Consider the following 24,226-nt stretch of genomic DNA (forward strand, 5'->3'; position numbering starts at 1 on the left):
GTAAATGCTCTGCATTTGACTGTGCTCAACAGATGAATCTAAGCAGCATGGGTGAGTCCGTGTGACGTATGACCTGTAACTGAAGCAGTGACATGAATAATCACAGGAGGGAGACTGTAAACTTGTCAGATTATAAAGACCCCTAATTACCTAGTTTTAATCTGATAGGTGATTGTAAGAGTCAGCTGATACTGATCATCTGATGGCATGCAGGAACCCAGGGCCCGACCTGAACCAACATGATGCTACGTTCATCAGCAGTAGAACAGGAGTCCATGTTCTGAACACAACTGTGCAGCAATTAAAATTCTGGCAATTTATTAAGAATCCTTCCATCTTCCTTTAGTATTGTATTTTGGCCTCTTTTTATTCAGTTGTCAGGCTTAATGTGGCTGCATTATGTCTAATTTTACTTTGAGGTTTCAGTGTCAGCTTATATAGACAATTGGTGCAAATAGCATGCTGCCATCCATTTTTTTCGAGAAATATTTTACCCAGCACATTGTATTTATACTGTCAAACAGACAATTTACAGCTCATTGAATTAAAGAACAGGGGGAAAAATCAAATATCATGCAAACACTATTATGAAGAAATCATACATTTAATCAAAATTTAGCAAGCTACTGAGTCTTGTATGTTTTGGAATGACTTGTCCATTTTAAAAGTCAGTACTTGCACTGAAACCTAAATTATATCCCGCATCTTTTATGCAGCTGACCTTAGAGCAGTACCTTGGAGTACAGGAAACCTCTCAACACTTTGGGCATACAAATCATTTCGGCAGAATACATCACATACACTGAGTCTCAGTGCTCTACTTAAGCTAACTTACGCATCATCACTGCAGCCAGCTCATCTGTCAAGGTACACTTTCACTGAACGTGACAGTCCTCTTAAAGCAACGTTTAAATTTCAGCAGTCGTTTTGTGTTGTGGCAGCTTGAATAGCATGGCAAAGTAAACTGTACATATTTACTCAAATGAATGATGATCCCAAGTCAAAATTCCCCCAGTGTGAGACAATAAAGCAGGCTTATGCTCCAGGACGTGTTGCTGAACTCTTCTGGCTAGAAAAAGAAGCCAGTCTGTTTTCCCCTCCTGGAACAGATGAGCAGTGTGTAGCTCTAGGACCAGCTGCATGACTTGTAGATGATTGAATTACCCATTATTATGATTGTCTGTGGTCAGTCGTAATGCACCTGCTATCTCCAACACATATAGCATACAAATGTCTTTAGGTTTCCATTTATGATTGATGCTCTATTTCAAAATCTGCAAGGCTCCCCCTATGGTGTGTATCTAGATAGTAGTGCTCCCCAAAAATCTTGAAAATCCTGGAGTGGCGATTTTATCAGGGTGGCCAAGGCCAAGGCATTTAGATTCCCAATTACCAGCAACAGCTCCTTCCTTATCTGGTCTATACAATGTCTCCTCCTATATGAGGTCAAAAGGGCCTTTATTATGGTTGTAGACAAACTATTATCATATTGATTTGCCTTGTGTATCCATTGATTTATGCCAGAGTGTGATAACACGTGATCTACAGTATGTAATGCATCCCAAATAGTATCACAGATGCCCCAGCCTCTTTTGCCATTAATACTTGCACGTTTTCAGAAATTATGGATGCAAACAAACAGTATGATAATTTCCTGAAGACGTAAAGGAAAGTACATTGCAAATAGGGACCGAGGTCAGAAACATCAATATTTGACGATCGTACTAAACTCTTCAGGGACGTTTTTTTTTTTTTTTTTTTATCCAATGTCAGCATGGTAAAAAAATTCCTACAATATCAGCACACAGTATTTACTGTAGTTAAGAACAGGAAAAGACCATGCAATTAGGACATCCAGTGCATTAATATAGCAGCAAACCTCTATTTGCTATTTACATATAGTAAGGTACCTCTGTGTGTGTTGTAATCTGAGCATCTCTGTTGTTTTTTGTAATGAGTTGGTCTGGCTGTGCATGCATGTTTTTGCATGTGTGTTTCTCACTTCCTAGCTTATTACCACCACTTTGCACTGTGCTCTTACAGCTGTTACCACTGATATCAGGACGGCATCATCGTGGAAGTGTAAGACCCACCCTCTGGATCCCCCCCTGGCTAATACTGTTAACTCTATTAGCACTGTTGCCATTGTTTAGTGCTGTTTATGGAATTAGCACTGTTAGCTGCTAGCTGCCAGCTCAGCCACATCCATGTTGAGAACTGTGTACAGACAACTCATACACTTTCACAACACATTCTCATCCCCACTCGTCAAATGCTGCCATTTTGTCAGTGGATGTTCACGTCTGTATATCACACACTAGGTGTCTTCCTGCATCTGTTGTTGGTGTTCCATTCATACCATCATCCATACCGTCTAGACTGCCATCCTGCCCTCTAGGTACTTTCATATATTCTTATTGGTGGTGTAAACTGACGCACCTTTTGCGGCAGTATGATACACAGCTGAGCAATGTCAGTTTATAACACTGCATGGCAGCGTATCATACCACCGTGAGAGGTGTCTTTTTTGTGTCAGTGTCTGAGGCCAAAATCACTGACATAGCAGCGTTATTTGGTGAATTGGGAATGAGGACAGGCTGGTGTTCACATGGAGCCCCTTTAAGATTTCAGTCCTGGCTGATTTGTCAACAGCCATGTTCCCTTACTACCTGCATTACCTTGAACTGATCCACTGCCAAAAATTGAATTTCATAGATGCAGTTTTAATGAATGATTACTGTTAGCACTGACCATGGTGACAGAAACATGGCGTTTCCTGTTTAGGAAAGCAGTGGGATGCTCCGTTTGCAATAGCAAACAGAATCTTTAGCAGCAGATATTAATCCAGAGCGTCTCTCTGCCTTGCTCTCTCTCTGTTTATATCATGAGACTATGTCTGTGGGAGTGTGAGCTCCGCGCCTGGGACAGAGTCACACCATGACCAGGCTAACTGTTAGCATCACACATCTAACATTACCCAATGGTTATTGATGGGTTTAACAACAGAGCTGAGCTGTTTCTGCGTCAGTGCGACATTGCTGGGACTGTTCAAAAGCTCGGTGTAGGACGTTAGTTGCTGCTGATGTGTTAGCTTGTGCTAACAGGGCAGAGAATGGGAGGATAGCGGCTCATAGAGATGGTTCTTCAGCACTGTCTGAAAGGCAGGCACCCCACCCATCCCACCTACCATCACAAATAGCTTCTATTTCTGTGGAAAACACTGAATGCTCGTAATAATAGGCTACAAATACGAGACAGCATTGCAGCTGTTTTTGCAATTTTCACTTGGCCCCATAATGTAGGCCTACTGCAAAAAAATCGCCCAAAAACCTGCAACATGCAGAGCAATTTTTTAGAAAAGCTGCCGTGCAATCAGGCATTTCAGGCTGCAACAATTCCAAATACAGCCCGCAAAATCCCAGAGGGATTGGATGTTGCTAATCAGATCAGTGTACCCCTAAATCCTAAGCCTCTAAACAATTGTGTTTAAAACATCACAGTTTCCTTGTTTTTTTTCCAAAGTTCATCAAAATGTCAGGGATGTCAAACTATGGCCTCTTTCCCTTTTTTGAACAAGCACAACAAAAATGTTAATTTGTTATTCTTGGGATCCCCTGTTGACATTGCGGGAGTAGCTGCATTTACACATATAGAGCTCCTCTGGTTTATTTTCAGAGAAAAAGGGTGGTGTGTTGCCAAAGAGCTGAAACACTATGCAGGTTATCCCAGCCCTTCTGAAAACATTTAAATTATTAATTTGTTTGGATACTCAGAACGCAGCTGGACTACAGTACATTACCACAGCAGTTAGGGAGCTGGGTTTTAGCAGCAGTGAAGGACAAAAACTAAACAAACAAAAACATGGAAACCAAACGGATGCTGGACACTTAAAGAACAAAGAGCAATAAATCAGGAAAAGGGAGATATTGGTGTAATCATATCAGAAATAACTCAGAGCATCTGCAGTCCAAAGGCTAAAATTAATCACGTTCAACATTCTACTTCCCCTTACAATTCTTTCAACTCAGTGGAGCTCATTCATTGTACCTCTTAACTGTCTCTCTGTAGAACAGCAGTCAGACTTTACATGGAGGGATTTCATTATTGGATCTAGTTTGTGATATATGCAATGTTCTAGTGTGGAGTCTTTCCCGAGGAAGGACTGGGCAATAGTGACAAAACAGATATTATTATATCTGACCAAATACATCAATAGTATGATGATACTTAGTAAAGATAAATAAGTGTTGTAGACTGTCAGGTGGCCCTAAAACACGACACAATGGACTTTTATTTTTAGAACTTTTAACATAAATCAACTCTGAAAATCTGTCTACATATATGGAAAACACAACATGTAAAATCCTTCCAGATGTGCAGTGGTACCAACCCCTGAAACTGATGTAATAATGTGAATGGGATTTTCCTATTTTATTCATCATTTTGCAAATGATCTTCTTGTAATTACATTATATTTGGACAAACACTTATATAAACTATGCTTATATTCAGTGATAACATCTCGATATTTTTTATGATATGTTACGATATATGGTATTTTCATATTTTTCTTAAGTAACAATTCTTTCTTCAATTCATCCCACTGTACAAAAATGAAGCCAAAATACTCTGGATGCAGGCGCTGCCATCTTGCACTGATGATGTCATCTGGGGCCAGAGTCTGCGCAGTAGCAATCTCTGCATTATCAAGTTCCCGACTGAGACACACAGCTGTCAATCATGAAGTCAGATCCCCTTTGTATAGCATCAAATAAGTATTAACCAATAATACCGATAACCAATAACCAAACTTATCGAGAAAAATGTGCTTGAAAAATGTTTAAACATACATTAGTGTGATGGGATCTACCTAAAATGACAGAAACTGTCTTGCTGAATTTGGAGGAAACACAGCTCCTATATGACATTTTAGAGGGCTTTAGTTGTAAATTCTACATCGTACTATCCAGATATTATCTGAGTGACACTCTGAGGTGGTGTAATGTTATTTTGAAGTCAGATTGGACTTTGGAAGTGTATTCTTTATTATTAAGTTTAACTTTCACTAATGTGAAATTGTTATTCACGTTTTTATGGAGGGTCGCTTTTATTTATAAGGCAGTTCTTAAACACTCTTACCATAATGCCTATACATGTACTGCAAAACATTATGGAGGCTGGCTTGACTGTAGTGGTCTGCACTGTGTGGTGCTTTAAGTGATGGAACAGATTCAAGTACTGCTAATAGCGTTGTTTTTTGGCATATTTTTCAAAGGATAGTAGTCTGTTCTGCATTACCAACATTTGCAGGAAATATCCCCTAATGATGTTATGATCATCTACCATATCGCACATAAAGGGACATTTGACTATATTGAATATATTGGATACATTTTCCACCCATAATTCACTATTCAGTATTTTATATTATACATTATAAAACATATGACCTCTCTCAAATTATTCATCTGTACTTCATTCTTCACAACACAACAAACATCATCTCTGATGTAAGTACTCATTATTCAGTATAGTGTGATATGCAGTACTGTACACCACAAACCTGCCCTGCATTATGAAGGGGTTTGTTGGCAATGGTTTGAATAGGGTAATGATTATAGGAGCCAAGGTGATGGCTGCTATAATCATTACTGTTGCCAAGGTGATGGTTCTCAAATAGCAAAAAGGTTGTTTGTGTGAGTTGGAAGATAATTTCAGAAGATTGCTTGTGATTAATTTCAGTGAAATTGTATTATTATTCTTAGCCAAATGTAATAAACTTATAAAATAAGGAGTGATGTTTTTGTCGATGTTGTAGTAAACACCAGTAAACACCAATTTGAGATATGATTGCCATATTTTAATATACTATATCTAGATTAATTAAATATGCTTATTAGGATTGCAGATTCAAGCAGTTTCTTTCAGCATTATCTGGACTTATCTGACTAATAAATAGTCAACTCAACATTAAATTATCAAGTTCACTTTTTTTCCATTACAGTGTTTGCACAGTACTGGTGTTCATTAGTACAGCAATATCCAGGTAAGTTAAGTATGTGAGCATTAAATTAAATATACATAATTCACATTCCAAAAATTAAAAAAAAAATGCCTTGACTTTAAGGGACAGTTCACTCCAAAATCAACACTCAGCTTGTCGTGCTCTAAGCACAAAAAAAAAAATGTCATGGCCTGGTTACTCAAGATAATCCACAGACCTTGTTGTAAGCAGTTTCATGCGAGAACTATTTTCTTCCTACTGAACTACACCTGCCAACCTTATCCCTGTGTAGATGGAAGTGTTTATATACTGCTAGCTCACCAAGCACCACTGAGCTAGCTAATGTTACAGCTCAGCCAAGGAGGACACCATTCATGTTCACATCTCTCGCTTTCATGAGCACAAGCCTCTAGTCCATGAGTAGTTGCACGCTTCCTTCTGTGTGATGATACATTTGCGGGTGTAGTTTGGTAGAGAGAAAATAGTTCCTACATGAAACTGCTCACAACAAGGTCTGTGGAATATCTTGAGTAACCAGGCCATGATTTGTGAGAAGGGGCATTGCTGTTGAGTTTTTCAAATACATTTTTAAGCACTTTCAGCACCACAAGCTGAGTGCCATCTAGTTCCATTATATTAGAGAGAAGGTAGACATCTCTACAGCCAATATCTCCAACACTTGGCAACTCACAGCAAAACAATGTAGACTTATAAACAGCATTACAGGTAAGAGGAAAAATGTTTGTTTTTGACTTGGGGGGTGAACTGTCCTTTTTGAAATGGTGATGCTCCAGCTCCCATTTGTCGCTATTCAATAAATGACCAGGCAAGTTCAAAACCCTAAATATAGCGAATACTCCTGCACAACTCCCTTGCTAGCCAGATCTAAAGAAAGTCCAATCCATCCTCTTCTATCAAAAAAGGGCTGTAGCTTAAAGTAACTATTACCAAGTAAACAGAGAATAGATAAAACAAATCTCTCCATAACAGACTTCAGTCTTGCTAATATATTTTATATGCATACCTTAGCTACATGATCAGGGTGAGTCGTGTGCTCCAATTGTGTAGCTTCAAATTTTTCTCAACTCAGATTATCGTTCCCTTAGTTTTACTCATCCAGCTATCTCCCTTTAAACTTCATTCCCACCTCTGTCATCGTCCAAGAACCTTAACAGATACATCCAAAGCTGCACTGCAGTCTTTTTGTCTCATTCTATCTACATATCGCTCAGTGTCACTAATATATACTGTATGTTCCCACCTTTCTGTTGCAATTCATGCCACTTCATCTTAAATCTCACACTTCTCCAGCACAGCCCTTATCTGCCCACACTGGTGCAGTATCCAGACTGCAGCTGCTCTTCTCTATCCCCCCACTGACTGCACACTCTGGGTATTATTGTGTAAATGCGCTGTACGGTGTCAACCATGTGTGCCTTTTCCAGCCTAGTATATCTTTGTACTCACATGATCTTATGTAAGAATCAAACAGGTGTGGCTGACGTGTGTCTCTCAGCCACTCACTCTCAGGGTGCTCCTCAAAGCATATTGCACTGGCCACTGAGGATTGGGGGGATAATGGGTAACAAAATACCTTATTGCAACATGTTTTGTAAGTGGATACTAATGGTCTTTTTTTATGCAAAAGATGAAATGAAAACATCCCGAAACAATCACATTTCAGATGTAATTTAGAGAACATAACTGGCTGGACTTGTTTTGATTACATGATAGGAACAATGCAAGGGCATGCTTGTTAGTGTGACAGCAGAGATTGCAGTAATAGTTCAATTAAGCATACACACAATTCAAATTAACATGATTTCACCCAGCAGGGGTACGTTTGATTAGACTGGGAGCAGTTTACATAGAGAGGAAATACTGAGAAATGTCAGGCCATTTTCTGTCTTGTTTTTAATGTTTTTTTGTTGTTTCTTCGAGTGTATTTCCTCACAAGAAATCTCGATAGAAACCTCATTATTCACGGTGTTAACTAAAAATCACCTAAAAATGTTAAGCTTTAGTTACCACTCATCTTTTTGTCATCCCTGTAAACACATACTCCAAATCCCCCACACCCCCACCTCGTATCCCTTTTGACACAAGAACACATTTAAAGGGATAGTTCAGATTTTTTGAAGTGGAGTTGTATGAGGTACTTAACCATCGCCAGTGTATTACATACAACAAATGACAGTCGACACGACCCTGGTTCAGAGAGGTGGCAGGAGTGCTGAAACAGACGCTAAGCAATGTACTACTGTGGATGGGGGCCGGCACCAAAATGTAATAAAGCTACTTAAAAAAGTCCCACCTAAAATAATTGTAACAGATCAAGTGTACGCTCTATTGAGGGTATTTTCACCGCTTTACCTTTCCATCAGACAGCCTGTTCCAACAGGAAAGACATTGATGGCCTAAAATTCTCTTCAAAGCCACCAGACTCCAATGACAAAAACAGTAATTGCAGCTCACTGAACACAGTAGCTGTTGGTCTACCGCTGCCTTGATCAGCTAGCCTGTGTTGTTGAGTGATTTGGTGAATCCAAACTAGGGCTGGATTAAAATATCGATTCATCAGGTTTAAATTGATCTTCATTTGAATGACCCAATATCGATTCATAAAATCCGAGATCGATCTTTTCATTTGCACTTCTTCCCACGGATATGTGAAGCTTTAACCCTGTTAATCTCACAAGCAGCAGTGCTAAATTATTAATGATCATAGTATTGAGAAGCTCCGACATTACCTGCTCTTTTATCTGCAACTGTTGGCTTACTGTTTTTATGTTTTGGTGTAATTTTAGCTGACGACAGCTACACTTGTTACACTAAGTGCAATAAACCCTCCACAAAGAAAAAGTCAATACTTTATCAAAACACGGTATTGTTACCTGCAGGCAGTGAATCTCCTCAGCAGCAGAGGGTGGAGCAGAATGGACAGGAGGACTTATACTGACTGATGTCTGTGGTCTTTAATCTTTCTAAACTTCACTTAGTATTGTGATGTCAGGTATATGATTTATTTTATTGACAATATAGTTTTGTTTCCAGTGAGATATTGAGTTTATATTGTGACTTTGCTGTTTTAATATAACTGTTGCTGCTCTAGAAACAACATTTAGTTTAAAATATTGTTTAATTCATGTTACAATATTGTTCTTTTTTTTTAAATAATGCCTTTTAAAATGTACAATATTAGCTCTCTGAGAATCTCTTTCACATACTAGCAGAAATTGGTATTGTAACTGAACTTAAAATCACCCCAATTGAATCTGCATTGAATCAAATCAAATCAGAAATTGAACTGAATCGTGATCTTGTGAATTGAAATTGAAATGATTCAGGAAATCAGTGGCGATACCCAGCCCTTATCCAAACCAACCCTTTAAAACACCAAAGTCACACAGTAACACAAACAAATTAACTGATCGAGGCAGCAGTAGACCAGCAACTTCTGTGTTCAGCGACGTTAAATCACTGTTTTTCTCAATGGAATCTGGCTTTGAAGAAAGCAATGTGATGGCTTTAGTTCCCTGTCGGGTATCACTGTCTGACAGAAAGTTAAAGTGGTGAAAATACTCACGTAGCGTATTCTTAAACTGATGTTGATTGTTTGAGGTGGGACTTTTTTTAAGTGGCTAAAATACATTTTATTGTTGACCCCTCTTGCAGCAGTACACTGCTCAGCTTCTGTGTCAGTACTCCTGGCTGCTTCTCCAAACTGGAGGCATGCCTACTGCTAGTTACTGTAGGTAATACACTGACTATGGATAACTACCTCATACAACCCCACTTCAAAACATCCAAACTAACCCTTTAAGAAAAGAAGAGAACAGCTGATATCAGAGCATTTTAACCAGGTTATTCTCACAATTCTTCTGTTGACATAGATAGAAAAGTGTAAATAAGACAACTGCAACCTCTTGATTAATGTCTTAATTAGTATGCAGGGCTATTAGTGCAGACATAAATGTACCCATTATCATGTAGGGCTGTCATTTGCCCCTTAAATCAGTGTTGATGATTTATTTGACAGAAAATAGCTTCATTACCTGACACACCGTTGGTAGGAGATTTGTCATTTGCTTTTACACTCTGTATCCAAAATGGGTTATATTTCAACAGTAAGTTGATATTAATACTATAACCTGGTAGTTTCTCTGCTCTGTGAAACTATAAACTAAACTTAAAACTATGAAACTATTTCATTAAATCCAATAAAGCCCTGCAGTAACTAGAAAATATTAAAAAATACAAAAAAAAATCTAGCATAACGTACTGTACTGGTTCAGATAAGTCAAGATTATTGCCTCCTTGAAATCTTTTCTTTGAGATTTTTTTTTCTGGCTGTGGCTTATTAAACCAAAGCAAACAGCCAAGCTACTTCTCTCTTTTGACACCGCTGAAATTGAATTGGTTTGAAATGAGTTGCGAGGGAAACTCGATCGCAGAATTGCTGTTTGAAAATATGTACAGCACAATAAAAAAATATTGGGACAGTGACATTTTTTTGATTTGACTCCAGCACATTTGATGGGAAATGAAACAATGGCTGTGAGTGCTGACTTTCAGCTTCAGGGACAGGGTTGCTCGTAGCCCATTTTTATACATAGCATACCAATTGTAGTACAATGCAGCAGGACATTGATCCTGAACATGGAGACAGAGCTACCGAGGAGTTTTTTTGTGCCAAACATTGGTCAGACTTTGACAGGTGAAAGCCACTGAAACAAGCAAGATGGGAAGGAAGGTGCCATTTTACTTTTTCTTTTTGCATATTTCAAAGAATTACATTTTGCTCTCATGCCATTGTTCCTACTGTAGAAATGAGGTCATTGATGGAAAAGTCCTAAATATTGCACCAAATCCTTTGCATATGCTGTAAGTAGGTCTATAGCTCAGACTTTGCCACAAGCAGCATTAAAATGAATCTTTAATTAAATGCAATCAAACATGCTATCCTCCATAAATGAAGTACATATATTTCATTGGAGTTTAGAGCATCTTCACAAACTATGGTGGAGCTTTAAGACAGGAGATTACAGGATGAGCTGTAACTTGACATTCAGCAAACCACTTAACCACACATGTCACCCCTGCTTCCTGTACCTGACTCTGTTTTAGCCATGACAGCTTTTCCCTCTGCCTCTCCTGCCATTTGTCTCTACTCCTCCTTGCCTTTTTAAGCCATCCTCTTCTCCTTCCTTCTTTTGACCTCTCACTCTTTTCACACACCCTCACTCTACACTTACTCCTCCTCTTCCTGTCATCAAAAACCTTCTTCAGTTTTGCTGTGAGCAGGTTGAGCTTACAACTTCCAAAATGTATTAGAATTGTCTTATGGCTACAGGCAAAAGTTGCTAAATAACCTTAGACAAAATTTGAACAAAGTACCTACTTAAATATCACCCTCTGTGATACATCTTTAGGAAAGCAGAGATTTTACGTGATGGTATAAATCCAAACGAATGAGGGTTTAAAAAACAAAAAACAAATTATATGTTGAAGTAAGACAATGGAAAATAGCATTGTTGACCATAAAGGCACATTGTTAAAGGGGTATTTTTCAACCTGAACCCTATTTTTCCATGTGTTTGTGTCTCAGGCCCCATGCACCAAAGCGTCTTTTTCTCAGCTGAAAACGCCAGGAAGCACCCAGCTTGGAGCGCTTGATAGAGCTTCAGAGGCACAGCACTTTTTCAGCTGAGACATATGGTTGCGTCTGGTTGCTATGATACGGAATATCGGTGGGAGTAAAAATGTCGGCGCAATGTAGGGTACTTGCACTGGAATGAGGAATAGGGTGAAGCATGCAGAGAGAGAGGACTGACCCGCCAATCTGTGTGGGTTCATGACAGGAAACTTAATATATATACAGAGTTTTAACATGTTTCTCCTCTATTGTTGTTGTTGTTCAGCACCAGTACATGTAAGATGTAATGGTTAGTCTTTGTGGTTTGTCCCTACCCCTTTATGATTCAATGGCTGGATAATCAGTAACAAGCCCAGCGTTTTACCCAAAGTTAAACAATTTTCAACTCTCTACATGCAGAAAAAAATGCCAAACATGCAGCACTCAGTGTAGAATTGGCAGCATAAATATGACATAAATATGTGGCAGTCACACCACAAAGAATTGACAAAATATGATGGCCTCAGAAAAAAAAATGCTTTTGTTGGCACCACCTCTTACTGACTTGTGGGAGCAACAATTTTTGAAGCACTGACAGGGAGTGCTGCAGCCGGCAGAGGCAAAACAGGCTGCAATGTAACCACTGGGGGCAGGCTCGCCATGTCTATTTAGCTTCATTTAATGTACTTTTGGGTCATTAGCAAACTCAGATTGTATTGTGAGTGTCTGACAATATTATGGAAAGGACCCCATACAGAAATGGCATGTTGGTCTGTATGTATTATCTATTTTTCATACCTATGACCTGGAACAGGTCAACAAGAGGTGACTTGTTGCAGGAGAGAAATGGTGCAAATGCGACTGAGAGTTGGAGAAAGGTAATTTTGTTGGAGTACAGAGAGCGTATCTTACTCTCATCTGTACAATTTTGAATGTCATGGCTAAATATTTAGCTGGTTTCAACAATGTGGAAAAATCGGCGAGATTTCAGAACGAGACCTCTCCTTTAGCGAGACCTGGAAACAAAATGGGCCGGAACAAGCAAAAGGTATGGAAAAACATTTAATTTCTCTGTAGGTTCCTTTTTATAATGTTGTGAGACACTTATAATAACAAGCCGAGCCTGTTGGTAGCAAAAATAAGCACTTTTAATAGATGGAAATTGACGTGCGCACCTGCCCCAAGTGGTTACATGGCAGCCTGTTTCACCACTGCTACAGTGCTCTCTCTCAATACTGGAACAATTTCAAAAATAGTTTTTCCCATGAGTCGCTTAGACATAAAAACATGGGAAAATAGTTCCCCCCAGGGTGTATCCTTAAATACTCCTTATCCTTAAATGATTTCACTAAACCTTCAGATTTCAAGTTCTGTAATTTATTTCTTGAATGTCAGTCTCAGTGCGTTTAGTAGCATATACTGCACATTTGCAGGCAGTCCTTTGCTCAACAGTGAGTTTGGGACATTTGTCTTTAGGCGTTATTGGAATGTTATTGTATTATTAGTGTTATGTAAAGTTGCCTATCCTCGTGGCTTTTATAGTGTTTTATTTCACCAACTCACTTCAAGTCTAATCAAGATGTTTTTTTTCCTCATATAAAGGGACAGTTGGATTTGGCTGTCACAGCCGGTTATGAATTAGTCAGACTTGCACATTGCCAGCGAAATGTGCATAACACATCCACATCAAGAACATGAGACACACATTGACAGTGTATTACTCGGGAGTCCTCAGACAAATGTGATACTTTTGAAAACACCAAGCAGGGTGCTGTTAACCAATGCACCAGCGTATCTCGTTTAAACCAGAGGCTAAAGCATGATGTAAACCTGTGAGATATTGTGGGATTCTAGCTTGCTGTCATAACTTCTCAATGATCAAATTTAAAGTAGGCTAAAGCAACGTCTGGCCTGTGGCTACATTCAGACTTTTTGGTTTCCTGGCAGCCTGCGATCCTCAGGCTCTTTTGACTCTTTCTCAGTCTTGAGTCAAGAATAAAGCTGATTGCACTTCTGCTAGGGGGGTTTAGCGTTGAACGTGCCTGCCTGAGGAACGTAAGCTAGTTAATTCAATGTTATCCAGTAAATCTCCTTTTAAATCGCACCCCTCTAGACATGCTTTTATGTATTGTCTTCATCTTTGTAACCACCTTTTCTGTTTCCTCTATTTTATTTTTGTGTAGTGTAGATTTGGAGGAAAAAAATTATCAGCATCATTATTATCATTTGCATTTTTGCATTTAACAGTGTATCAGTGAGACAGGGTGATCATGTTAACATGGCTAAGCTGCCTTCTCTATTTAACTTAGTGGGCCATTCTATTCTTAAATTAGCTTTAGGCTCGAGGCAAAGCAGCTGTCAGACTGCTCCCTCAAACTGTGTGTATCGCCCACAGACACCTATACACACGCTAACACAGCTAGCATTTCACCTAGATCATCGCTAATTAGTGTATCGCCAGATTGTGCACACTACTTGGCTTCAGTATGACACATTCTCCCACTCACGACTACCAAACACACTCAAGGAAACGGATAAATAAAAAGTAACAGCCCCCCAGAGGCAGCAGTCCTCATCTATACCAAATTTCTGAGAATGTCTTGGTATCTTCCTCTGTCTGTGTGCTGGTGAGGAGAGGTGGAAGATAAAGGGTTTTCCATGTGATCTACAGGTGTTAAGCAGAAAGAACAGTGGTGACCAACAGCAACATATTGATTTTCTGGTCCAGTGGTGACAGAGGGCCTTTTGTCTAACATCTCCTATCTGCTCCTACTGCCTGATGCTGCTGCTGCTGCTGCTTTAATAACCTGCATCGATGCTTCATTAAGGCCCCTTTAATTGACTTCTACTTGATCATTTGTGAACTTTTTTTATCCTAACTTGTGTTTTCATGTTGTTAATTACTGGGGTGAATCCATGCAGCAGTGTAGTGAAAGATTATAATGGCATTTAATTTGTTTTGACCTGTGTTTTAAATTGAACTCGAGGCCTCTGCTGCTCAGTGAGGATCTGTCCAGCCTTTATCCCTTCTGAATGAGACATTTGCTGTCATTTCATGGGTTAATGGGAGTTATAATAAGTGTAAAGTGATATTTCCTTGTGGATATTCCCACAATTTTTCTGGCTGCAGTGTGATATGGATGGGAAAGCAGTGGCAGATGGAGCGGCCATGGTAACTGATTGAGCTGCTCTTTGAGTCTGGAGGGCTTATGGCAAATAGAATAAATTGTGGGATGAAGCTGAAGGCCTTCATCAGTGCTAACGACACAGTGGTTCTCCACAATTATGGGGTCGCCATGAAATTAACACAGTGACAAGAATTCACAACCTAAAACATTCATTTTCTCATACAGATTAAAGGGGAAACGTCAATGTTTTTGAAACTGGACCCATTTTTAAATTTTTTTATGTTGACAGTATAAGTGACTAATGGAGACAACAATTTTTGAAATTGGTCCAGTATTGAGAGAGACCCCTGCAGCTGCAAACAGTCTGCCATGTAATCCCTACAGGTAATTGTGCGCAGGCAGTTTACATCAATTAAAAGTGCTTGTTTTGGCAGGCTCAAATTGCTGTTAGAAGTGTCTGACAACATTACACAAAGGACCCTACAGAGGAAAAAAAACATTTATCCCTACCGTTCACTGGTCTGTTTGTTACTGTGTGAAACCAAGTCTCGCTGAAGGACAAGTCTCATTCTGAAATCTCGCAAACGTTTCCACATTGCTGAAATCAGCGTGATTGTTTCCACCGTTGGTTTTCCTGCAACAAGTTGTCTCTTGTGAGATTTCAAAACAAGACTTCTCCTTGTGCGAGACTTGGTTACAATAATAAAGAGACCAGCGAAAGGCATGGAAAAACATTTAATTTCTCGAGCAGCATCCTTTCCATAATGTTGTCAGACACTTCTAATAACAATCTGATCCAGTCAGTGGCAAAAAGAAGCACTTTTAATGGACATAAACTAAACTGATGGTGCACAATTGTCTCTTTGCTGGATCATTTTCAAAATTGTTGTCTCAGTCAGTCACCTACACACAAAACATGGGCTATTTAGCATTAATAAGCAGTAAACAAACATTTGATTAGTGATTCATAACACACTATAATGTTTTAGTAAGCAGATGTAGGTGCTCGTTAATGCCTTAATCAAACACTGTAACTCCACCTGTGGACACCCATAAGCGGAGGCTGCTGTATAGACCAACAATGAGTATATAATATAGCAAAATATACTTGTAATGATATAAAGTGAGAATTACAGTTGAATACTTATTAATAGATATGTAAAAATACCCATATATCTGTCTACAACTACAGTATTGTTTTTTATAAATCCTTTATTACATGTCTACCATTTAGAAATGCTATCATTGAAATATTTATTGATTGACTGTTACATATTGATTGCTACAATTGTTTGAATATAGTGCCACTGCTTCTTTCTTTTTATCTTTTTCATATTTTTAGTTTAACTTTAATCTATATTTATGTCTCTTAATTTTTTTCAGTGCTTTTTTTTTATTTGTAAATTTCATGTTTTCTTACCATGTTAATCTTTTACACCAATACACTGAAGCAAATTCTCATGAGAACCTACTTGGCAACAAACTGGATTCTGATTCTGCTAGATAGGCGGACTCAATATAAATTGTTACCAGATTAACCTTTATTTAGATATTGCTGTCTACAACAGATTTGTCATGGAGAGATTTAACAAGAAATAAGGACAGGAAAGGACAAGGAGATAGGGATAGAGTAAAAATAAATGTACATAAAAGCTTTAAGGAAAGAAATGCATGAAGCATATTCAATTTGTCTGTGTGTCACACAGACTTACTGACACTGCACTTTAGGGGAATGTATAACTAAGACAAAATAATACTAAAAGTGAGACTTGTCGCTGTAGAATTTTGTCGTTAAAGTAAGCAACACAAAAATTTACCTTGGAACAAACAATTTTGCAATTTTCTTAAAATGTTATATTTATCCTGAGGGTACCAATAAAGCAAAGACCATTTGATGATTAAACTTGAAAGCATGAAAGTGCTCACAATTGGTATGGTTGTTGATTGTCCTGAGGGTGGAGCCAAAGCAAACCTCATGTAGTGTCCCAGAATGTGAAGAGTTAATACTCTAAAACATTAAGTTTTATTTTTAATGGTTATCTGCTCATTAATTGTTGAGTACAATGAATATTTGTTCCAAATGTAGTGGATATTCTGCCAAAGGGTTTTAAGATAACATTTGGTGCACCTAAATGCTGATCAAATGGAAATGTTTGCCCGGTAGTAGAGCAAGGTAAAAGGTCAGGGGGTCATGAGGATCTTTAGAAATCATCCTCTGGGGACAATTAATATTCAGTTTAAATTTCATGACGGCCCATCAAGTAGTTCCTGAAATATCTTGCTTTGGCACTATGAGTTTGTCTAGGAAATATATCAAATTATTTCAAATGTTTGTGCAAATGGTAAGAATAGAAGCATTACAATATGCACAGAAAGGTTATTTTCAGTCAGAAAGTAGCTAATCTGGCTACATTAGTTGCCAGGAGTCACCACAGTCCTGTAAACTGGGACATGAATGGGATGTTTGTTTTATTATAGGACGGCCCTGACTCAAGGTATCTCCCGACTCCAGATAGCTAGCTTGCTCTGGCTATCACCCAGTAAATCTAACAGTCGTATTAGTCGACTGAACAGTGTGTGATTTCACTTTGTTCAGTCTGTTCTGACCTGCTGGGTAGCCAACGCTACCTGGCCAGCTGTCTGAAGATACCAGGCTGATGTCTCGTCAAGAGACACAAACAGCAGGAGCAGGTGAATCAGACTGTTTTACTCTATCTGTGCTGAAACTGATTATTAAAGTTGATGTCCGTGCTCTGTCTAGTTAAAGCATCTGGCACTGACAGTTCATGGCTGTATTGGATAATTTTTTAATTTGCATGAAAATGACAGGCTTGCAGATGGTGCAGGTATTTTATTATTCTCAACTATCTCACACATGAAGTCCTAGACATCGACTTGCTGTATTTCGACATCACAATATTCTGGACACTTGACCTTTAAATGTAAATTATTTGAATTAATACCTCCAGGTCATGAATCAAACACATATCTGTGTCATCAATTTCCCTACTTTATGTCTTTTGATCATCCAAGAAGGATCTACTTCAACTGAAGGAAATTAGGGTGAGTTTACAATGTACACCTGCAACCAGAAGCTGTTACCAGAATCTCTGGGGTGCGGAGGGAACTGTGTCAGCAAAATACAATTTTCATGGGGATTTTAATCATGATGAAGCTCAACAAAAACAAAAGAAAATCTTAAATGGCAATAAGTTTAAGGTCCTACCTTTTATGAAGTTATTTCACCTTAAATTATAAACCTTACAAGTTTAAAAGTAATGGTACTCTGTCAGACATGACAGATCACTGTGAAAAAATGGAGAATAACTATATCTGTGTTTTGAAATAAAAATTAGACTGTATTCAGTGACATTTTATTAAAAGATATAATGCTTTTAGAGCATTAGAAATGCCTGCTGATATATCGTGACTTTAAAATGGCACAGAGTGTTCACTGTAGTCCAGAAACTGTCACTTGGTAGTTCTTTCATGTCACTAGTACGCCAGTTAGCCCATTAACAACAAAATCCAGTGTTGAAAGAACAGAGTATATTTACCTTGCAGCAGTAAATAATAACACAAGCCATCAGGAACAGTTTCTGCTGAAGAGCTCAATGGCTAAAGAAAAATAATCTAACCTTTTGTAACAAGTTTGTTTTGGTCTCACTCCTTCTTGACTTTAGCTCTTTGTTTACTTTCCTCTAGGGCCGTAACGGTACATGTATTTGTGTCGAACCGTTCGGTACGCAACTTTCGGTTCGGCACGACTCTGTACCGAATTATTGGGCACAGGATATTATTTTATTTTATTTTGTTTTATTTTAATTCCGTTTTTGCGAGCCGAACCATTTAAAATATCTAGTTCCCTGACGAACATAATTGAGTGACGGACCGAGTCTGACCGTAAATCTCCGCTTTCACTTTGTGCAGCGCATTCTCGCATTTTGACAACATGGCAAGTGAGCCTGACGAACCTGAAGACCCACCCGCAAACCTTAAGTCCTCCGTTTGGGAACACTTTGGTTTCAGGGTAAAATACGAAGATGGAAATAAACAAATTGACAAGACAAAAGCAGTGTGCCGACACTGCAGAACAGCGGTCGGGTATGTACTTGGAAACACGTCTAACATGCTAACGCATCTAAAGCGACACCACCCAAGTTTGAACGTTAACCGGCACGACTAGAAAAAGCAATCTGGTGCAAACTACGATATCGTTGTCGTTTAAAAAGAAAGAGCGTTTCCCTGACCATCGCGCTAAAGAAATAACCAACGCAATTGGAGTTGAGTAAAATTGTTTAAGCTGCACTTTAGATATAAGCATGTTTTGTTTACTGCACTTTAACAACGTGGGAAAGCTAAGTAAGTTCCTAGTAAAACTGAATCTGAGCAGGCTTTAAAGCTGACCAGCTGCACTATACTTTTTATTTTAATTGAGTAAAACTGTTAAAGCAGAAATGTATATATATATTTTTCGTTCAAAATATGTGTTAAAAGCAGGAGCAGGATTTTTTTTTTTAACTTTTATATTTCTATTTTCATTCAAACAATGTGAAAAAGCAGGATTTTATATATATTTGTTTCATTCAAAAATTGTGTAAAAAGAGTTAACTGCTGTGTTGGTATGTTTTAATAAGGTTACCAATGAGTAAAAGATATTTAATAGTCGTCTATTTTTTTCATTACTGTACCGAAAAAAACCGAACCGTGACTTGTGTACCGAGGTACGTACCGAACCGAGATTTTTGTGTACTGTTACACCCCTACTTTCCTCACTTCCTTTTCTCTTCGCATGTGCTGAGCTGAACTGCCAATCAGAGTGATTTCATTCACAGTCGGGCTTCGCCATCTCTGACACCAATTCGACATGCTGAATTGGCTGAAAGAAAGCTGACAAGGACTGACGAGGGCCAACAGTGCAGGACACACCACAAATACCAGGGCAACAGATGCTCAACAATGGCCCAACATTGACCAGCAACTGACCATCAGCTAAGTGTGTCAGGGCCTTTAGATAATTGGTTCAATCCAATTCCGAGCAATTAAGCTTGTATGTACATGAATTAAGGCAGCAAAAAAAATGTAATGGAGCAAGTGTCTTAAATACACTTAGTCTACGTTATAGCCAGAGTGATGTTCGAATCAAATGACTGACCACCATGTTATGGCTCAGTCACTACTGATTACTTAATGACTTTAAGCCAAAAAATGAATTCCTTAAAGTTTTTCTTGCAGCAAAGAACAAAACATACATATATGTTTCCAGTGTTGGGTATATCCTCCCAGCACATAATTATGACTGGGTGAGGGTAAAAATTCTTGTTGACCTGCCTGTTATGTTAATATGTTACAGACATTCTTATCAACTACATGAGGATACAGCTTTCGTAATGCTGTTGAAGCCAGCTGTGATTTTTCATCTTCACAACTTGAAAGAATGTGTGGCAAAATGAATATGTATCTTCCCAGAAGGTTCAACAGTGATCCTATTACAATAATCCTAATATGGTTTAAAGCTCGATTGACATAAAGTCTACCGAATCTCTGCCTATTACCCTCGGCAGCCCTCCCCTCGTCTTCAGGGGCTTCTGTCTTCATTATGTGACTTTTGAAGACAAAAATCTTTCAGGAGTTCAACTGTTTTCTCCTGTTAAAAGACACTTTTTTTTAAATCAGTTAGGCAGTTAGTGGTGTCATCTCTACTCAATACATTAAGAGGTTGTGATCAAAAATTAACTGATACCTGCACAGGGTGGCTTTTATTTGTGTCTAGTTGGGTCCCAAAGCAAATGAATGAATCCTTTATGACAAGAACAGAAACAGCCCTCTCAGTAATGAATTTTTAAATGAACTAATTTACCTGATGCTGTAGGACTGTCAAATATTTCGCCTCTGCCCTGTTGCCTCAGCATCATCTGTGCATCATAAAGTTGTTACAGATTACAATGGAGTGGAAGTGACTTTTCTAGTGGTGGCTTCAGAGTATATGAATTATGATATAATGCTTCACTTTCCAGGAGTGGCAGCCATTTCTTCCCTCATCTCCTATTCCTGTTTCACATAGTTCACCCTGGCAGTCTTTACATTGAGGCAGATTATGGACAGCTTCAATGTCTAGTGTGAAAAGAGGATGAGGCCCTTTGGCTGAGCCTACATATGCAGCCTGACAAGTCTAATCTTGGCTCCAGTCCTTCCGAAGACGACTTATTCATCGTGCCCAGTCCATTAGAGATTTAAGGGAACAGTAAGGCCTCTAAACATCTCTTTTAATCAAAAACGCATGGTTGTTTTCGCTATACCTGCGAAATTGGAACATTCCCTTAATCTTTTTCACACCTTACTAAAGTAGATGTAACGCCCCTATATTCATGATGCCCATTGGCAGCTCTACCTTACATTTTACATGCTGCAGAGCAGCTGTGGCCGTGTCTGCTGCATGTCTGCTCGTTCAAAGTCAAACCTTTTCAACTCTTAAACATATTCTACTCCTCTATTGAGCTAGTGAAGTAATAGCAATTTATTTTGTACATGCTAATCTTAATCATTGCCCCATGATACCTTGTGTGAATTATGAGCACAACATCTGATTATTCCTTTGCTGAACCTAGCGTCTACAAACTTACTAGTATGGTAAATTGTAAATGGATTAAATAGCGCCTCTCTAGTCTTTACCTAGCGTAAGTGTACAAACTTAATAGTATGGTAAATGGTAAATGGACTTGAATAGCGCCTCTCTAGTCTTCCGACTAGTCAAAGTATTTTCACACTCCATGTCCCATTTAACCATTCACACACACATCAACACACTGGTGGCTGAGGCTACCGTACAAGGTGCTACCTGCTCAACTTGAAACTCCTAGACCGATGGAGCAGCCACTGGGAGCAATTTGGGGTTCAGTATTTTGCCAAAGGATAATTCGACATGCGGACTGGAGGGTGTGCAATGCCTGCACACTTACTCCATCTTGTACATGATATGTCAACATGGAAACATGACTAAACGTCAATATGTAACGAGGTCAGAGTGAGAATGAGTTGCACTGTGATGTTCACTCCAAGTTCAAAGATTAGTATTATTTTATGCTCTTTTTTAATGAAAAAAAAAAATACGTTTATGAGATTTGTGTAAATCTACATGTAATTTATATCCCTGTCTCAACGCTTTAAGCCTGTGATCTGTAATAACCAAAAGTCTTTATCAAAGCTGTTTTTCCTTGTTCCTTGTTTTTCCTTCCTTCCTTGAAAAGTGGCTTAAGGGCCTTTTGCCAGAAAGTCAGGTGACATGGTATAAAGAGTAACAAATCCCAAGAAAATAGGAAGTTGTTGTGGATAAATGGATAATGCACAGGACTTTCACCCAGGAGACCAGGTTCAGGTGTCCTGTGGGTCAGTGTTTATTATTTGGTTGTGTTTACGTCATATTTTGACGTTGCTATGGCACTCAAGGAGGATGTCGAGCTGACGTCAGCAGAACTTTAGTTTTGGAACTATTTTTGAGCCATAACAGGACATCTTGAATAGATGCTTAAACAACAGTCATAAAACATCTCAATGTTTGCTGCGTTATGAATTTGAATTTTAATTCATAAGAGGAGGAATATGGTATTTCCTGTTTTAAAAGTTACATCATCTTGCTTTAACAAAACACACCCAACTTTGTTACTATGAAGGTATCCCTTAAGCCTTGAAAGCTTTTGAGAGTGTTTATCACTTCACCCTTGGTAGCAGTGAAAACAATAAAGTAGCCAAATATGCAACTGTATGTTATCCACGGCCACTTCTTCAGGTTGTTCTCCCGTCCACCACCAATAAAGGCAGAGGTATGATCAGATTATTTAGCTTTAGGTGTGACAGGCTGCATTCCCACATCAGCTATTGCTCCAGAATCTCTAAGAACAGGGAAGACACCTATAGTATAGGCTAACTCTCACAGATGCTGTTTCAGTGAAAAACAATACCTGGAAGTCATGCTCATAATTCAAGCAAGGTATCAGGGGGTGAGGAATAATGTAGATTTGCTTTCAAAGTCATTGCATACAAACTCTGAGTGCCACTACTGATGTCTCTGGCAAAGGGAGTTATCTTTTCCATCAGATATCAATGCATAGGGACAATGGATAGCTGTATCAAGGCATTTGCCAGAGAATTCAACAAACAGCCATCAGAGCTTTGTTTTGTTCTTTTAAATTAATCATTTTTTCTTAGCTAAGTGACAGTAGATCACAGATGAGCAAGTTTAGTCAAAACCTCAGCACTCTGTTTCTGGCTTGCTAAGCTCCTTGTCATCCACAGATGTTGACTAGCAGAGGAGAACAGCTTGACAGCTCAAGTAATGCATGTAGTTTTAACACTCAAAGTGGAAACAAAGCAATATAAAATCCAAAGGCAAGCGTTTTCCCCAACACCACCATTCTGTGAAAGTTTTCACAAACCACTCTGACCATTCCATTTTAAAAATACCCATAAAAGTGTCCCACTGGCAGAGACATTACCTTCTTAAACAGCTTCAGCTGACAGGACTACCTATTATATAACAACAGCCTAAAACAGCCCTGTGATTTGTGTGTCAATTTAGCCCATTTTATGCGTGAAGATGCAAGCTCAATGCCATTTCAGCTCACGGATGGTTGACATGAACAGATGTTAGGGATGTTCGGCTACCACCATTTGCAAGTCACATGTAAGAGGTTGAGAACAGACCAATGTGTGCTTACCGTTGCGTCTCCACTCACATGCAACATCTGATGCCTCATCAGATTTTACGCATGTGTTTGTACGTCATTGCTAGTGCAGGCATTACAGAGAACAATCTGACAGGCTGCAAACACTTGACCCTCACCTATAAGCAATCTCAGTCAGTAAGGACATACCACTGTGTGCATTGTTGGAGCTACTGTGCATATTGAGGGTGCTCTGACCTTGGGCCTGCCCTATATGTTCAGTCCCATTATCCAACAGAATACAAGCACAGATGCCTGTTTTGAAATCCACAGGGGTATGTAACCATAGCAAATGTAAGCAGTGAGCAGTGACAGCAACTCTGTGATTTTAAACCACAGGCTTCATACAGTATTCTGTATTGTGTAGACTGTATAATTATTGATGTGTGTGTGGTTGTACTTACAGTACTTCAGTCTGCGTCTGCATTGTTTTCAGTCTTCCTCTTTCACTTACTAACTTCCAAAACATTCCTCCTACTATTGTGTGTTTTGTAGCTGGAAGATTAATACCATTGTCATATCTGTCTATTGAATATGAAGCCACAGCCAGCAGCCTGTTACCTTATCTTAGCATAAATACTGGAAAACGGGAAAATAGTGAGCATAGCTCTGTCCGAAGGTAACTAAACCCATTAACCAGCTTCTCTAAAGCTCACTCATTAACATGCTATATCTCTTCACTTTAATCTATACAAAAACATTAGTGTAAAAACTACAATTTTTGGTTTTATGTTGGGGG

At 38.8% G+C, this 24,226-nt stretch overlaps 1 protein-coding gene across 1 annotated transcript in view; it reads left to right on the top strand.

Annotated features, from left to right (window-relative positions):
* Positions 1-24,226, top strand: part of nlgn2b (neuroligin 2b) — a 99,037-nt gene that overhangs the window by 16,847 nt on the left and 57,964 nt on the right. The gene's annotated exons all lie outside the window — the stretch shown is intronic.

The sequence above is a fragment of the Epinephelus moara genome, chromosome 3, assembly GCF_006386435.1.
Source record: "Epinephelus moara isolate mb chromosome 3, YSFRI_EMoa_1.0, whole genome shotgun sequence".
In the NCBI taxonomy this organism is placed as follows: Eukaryota; Metazoa; Chordata; class Actinopteri; order Perciformes; family Serranidae; genus Epinephelus; species Epinephelus moara.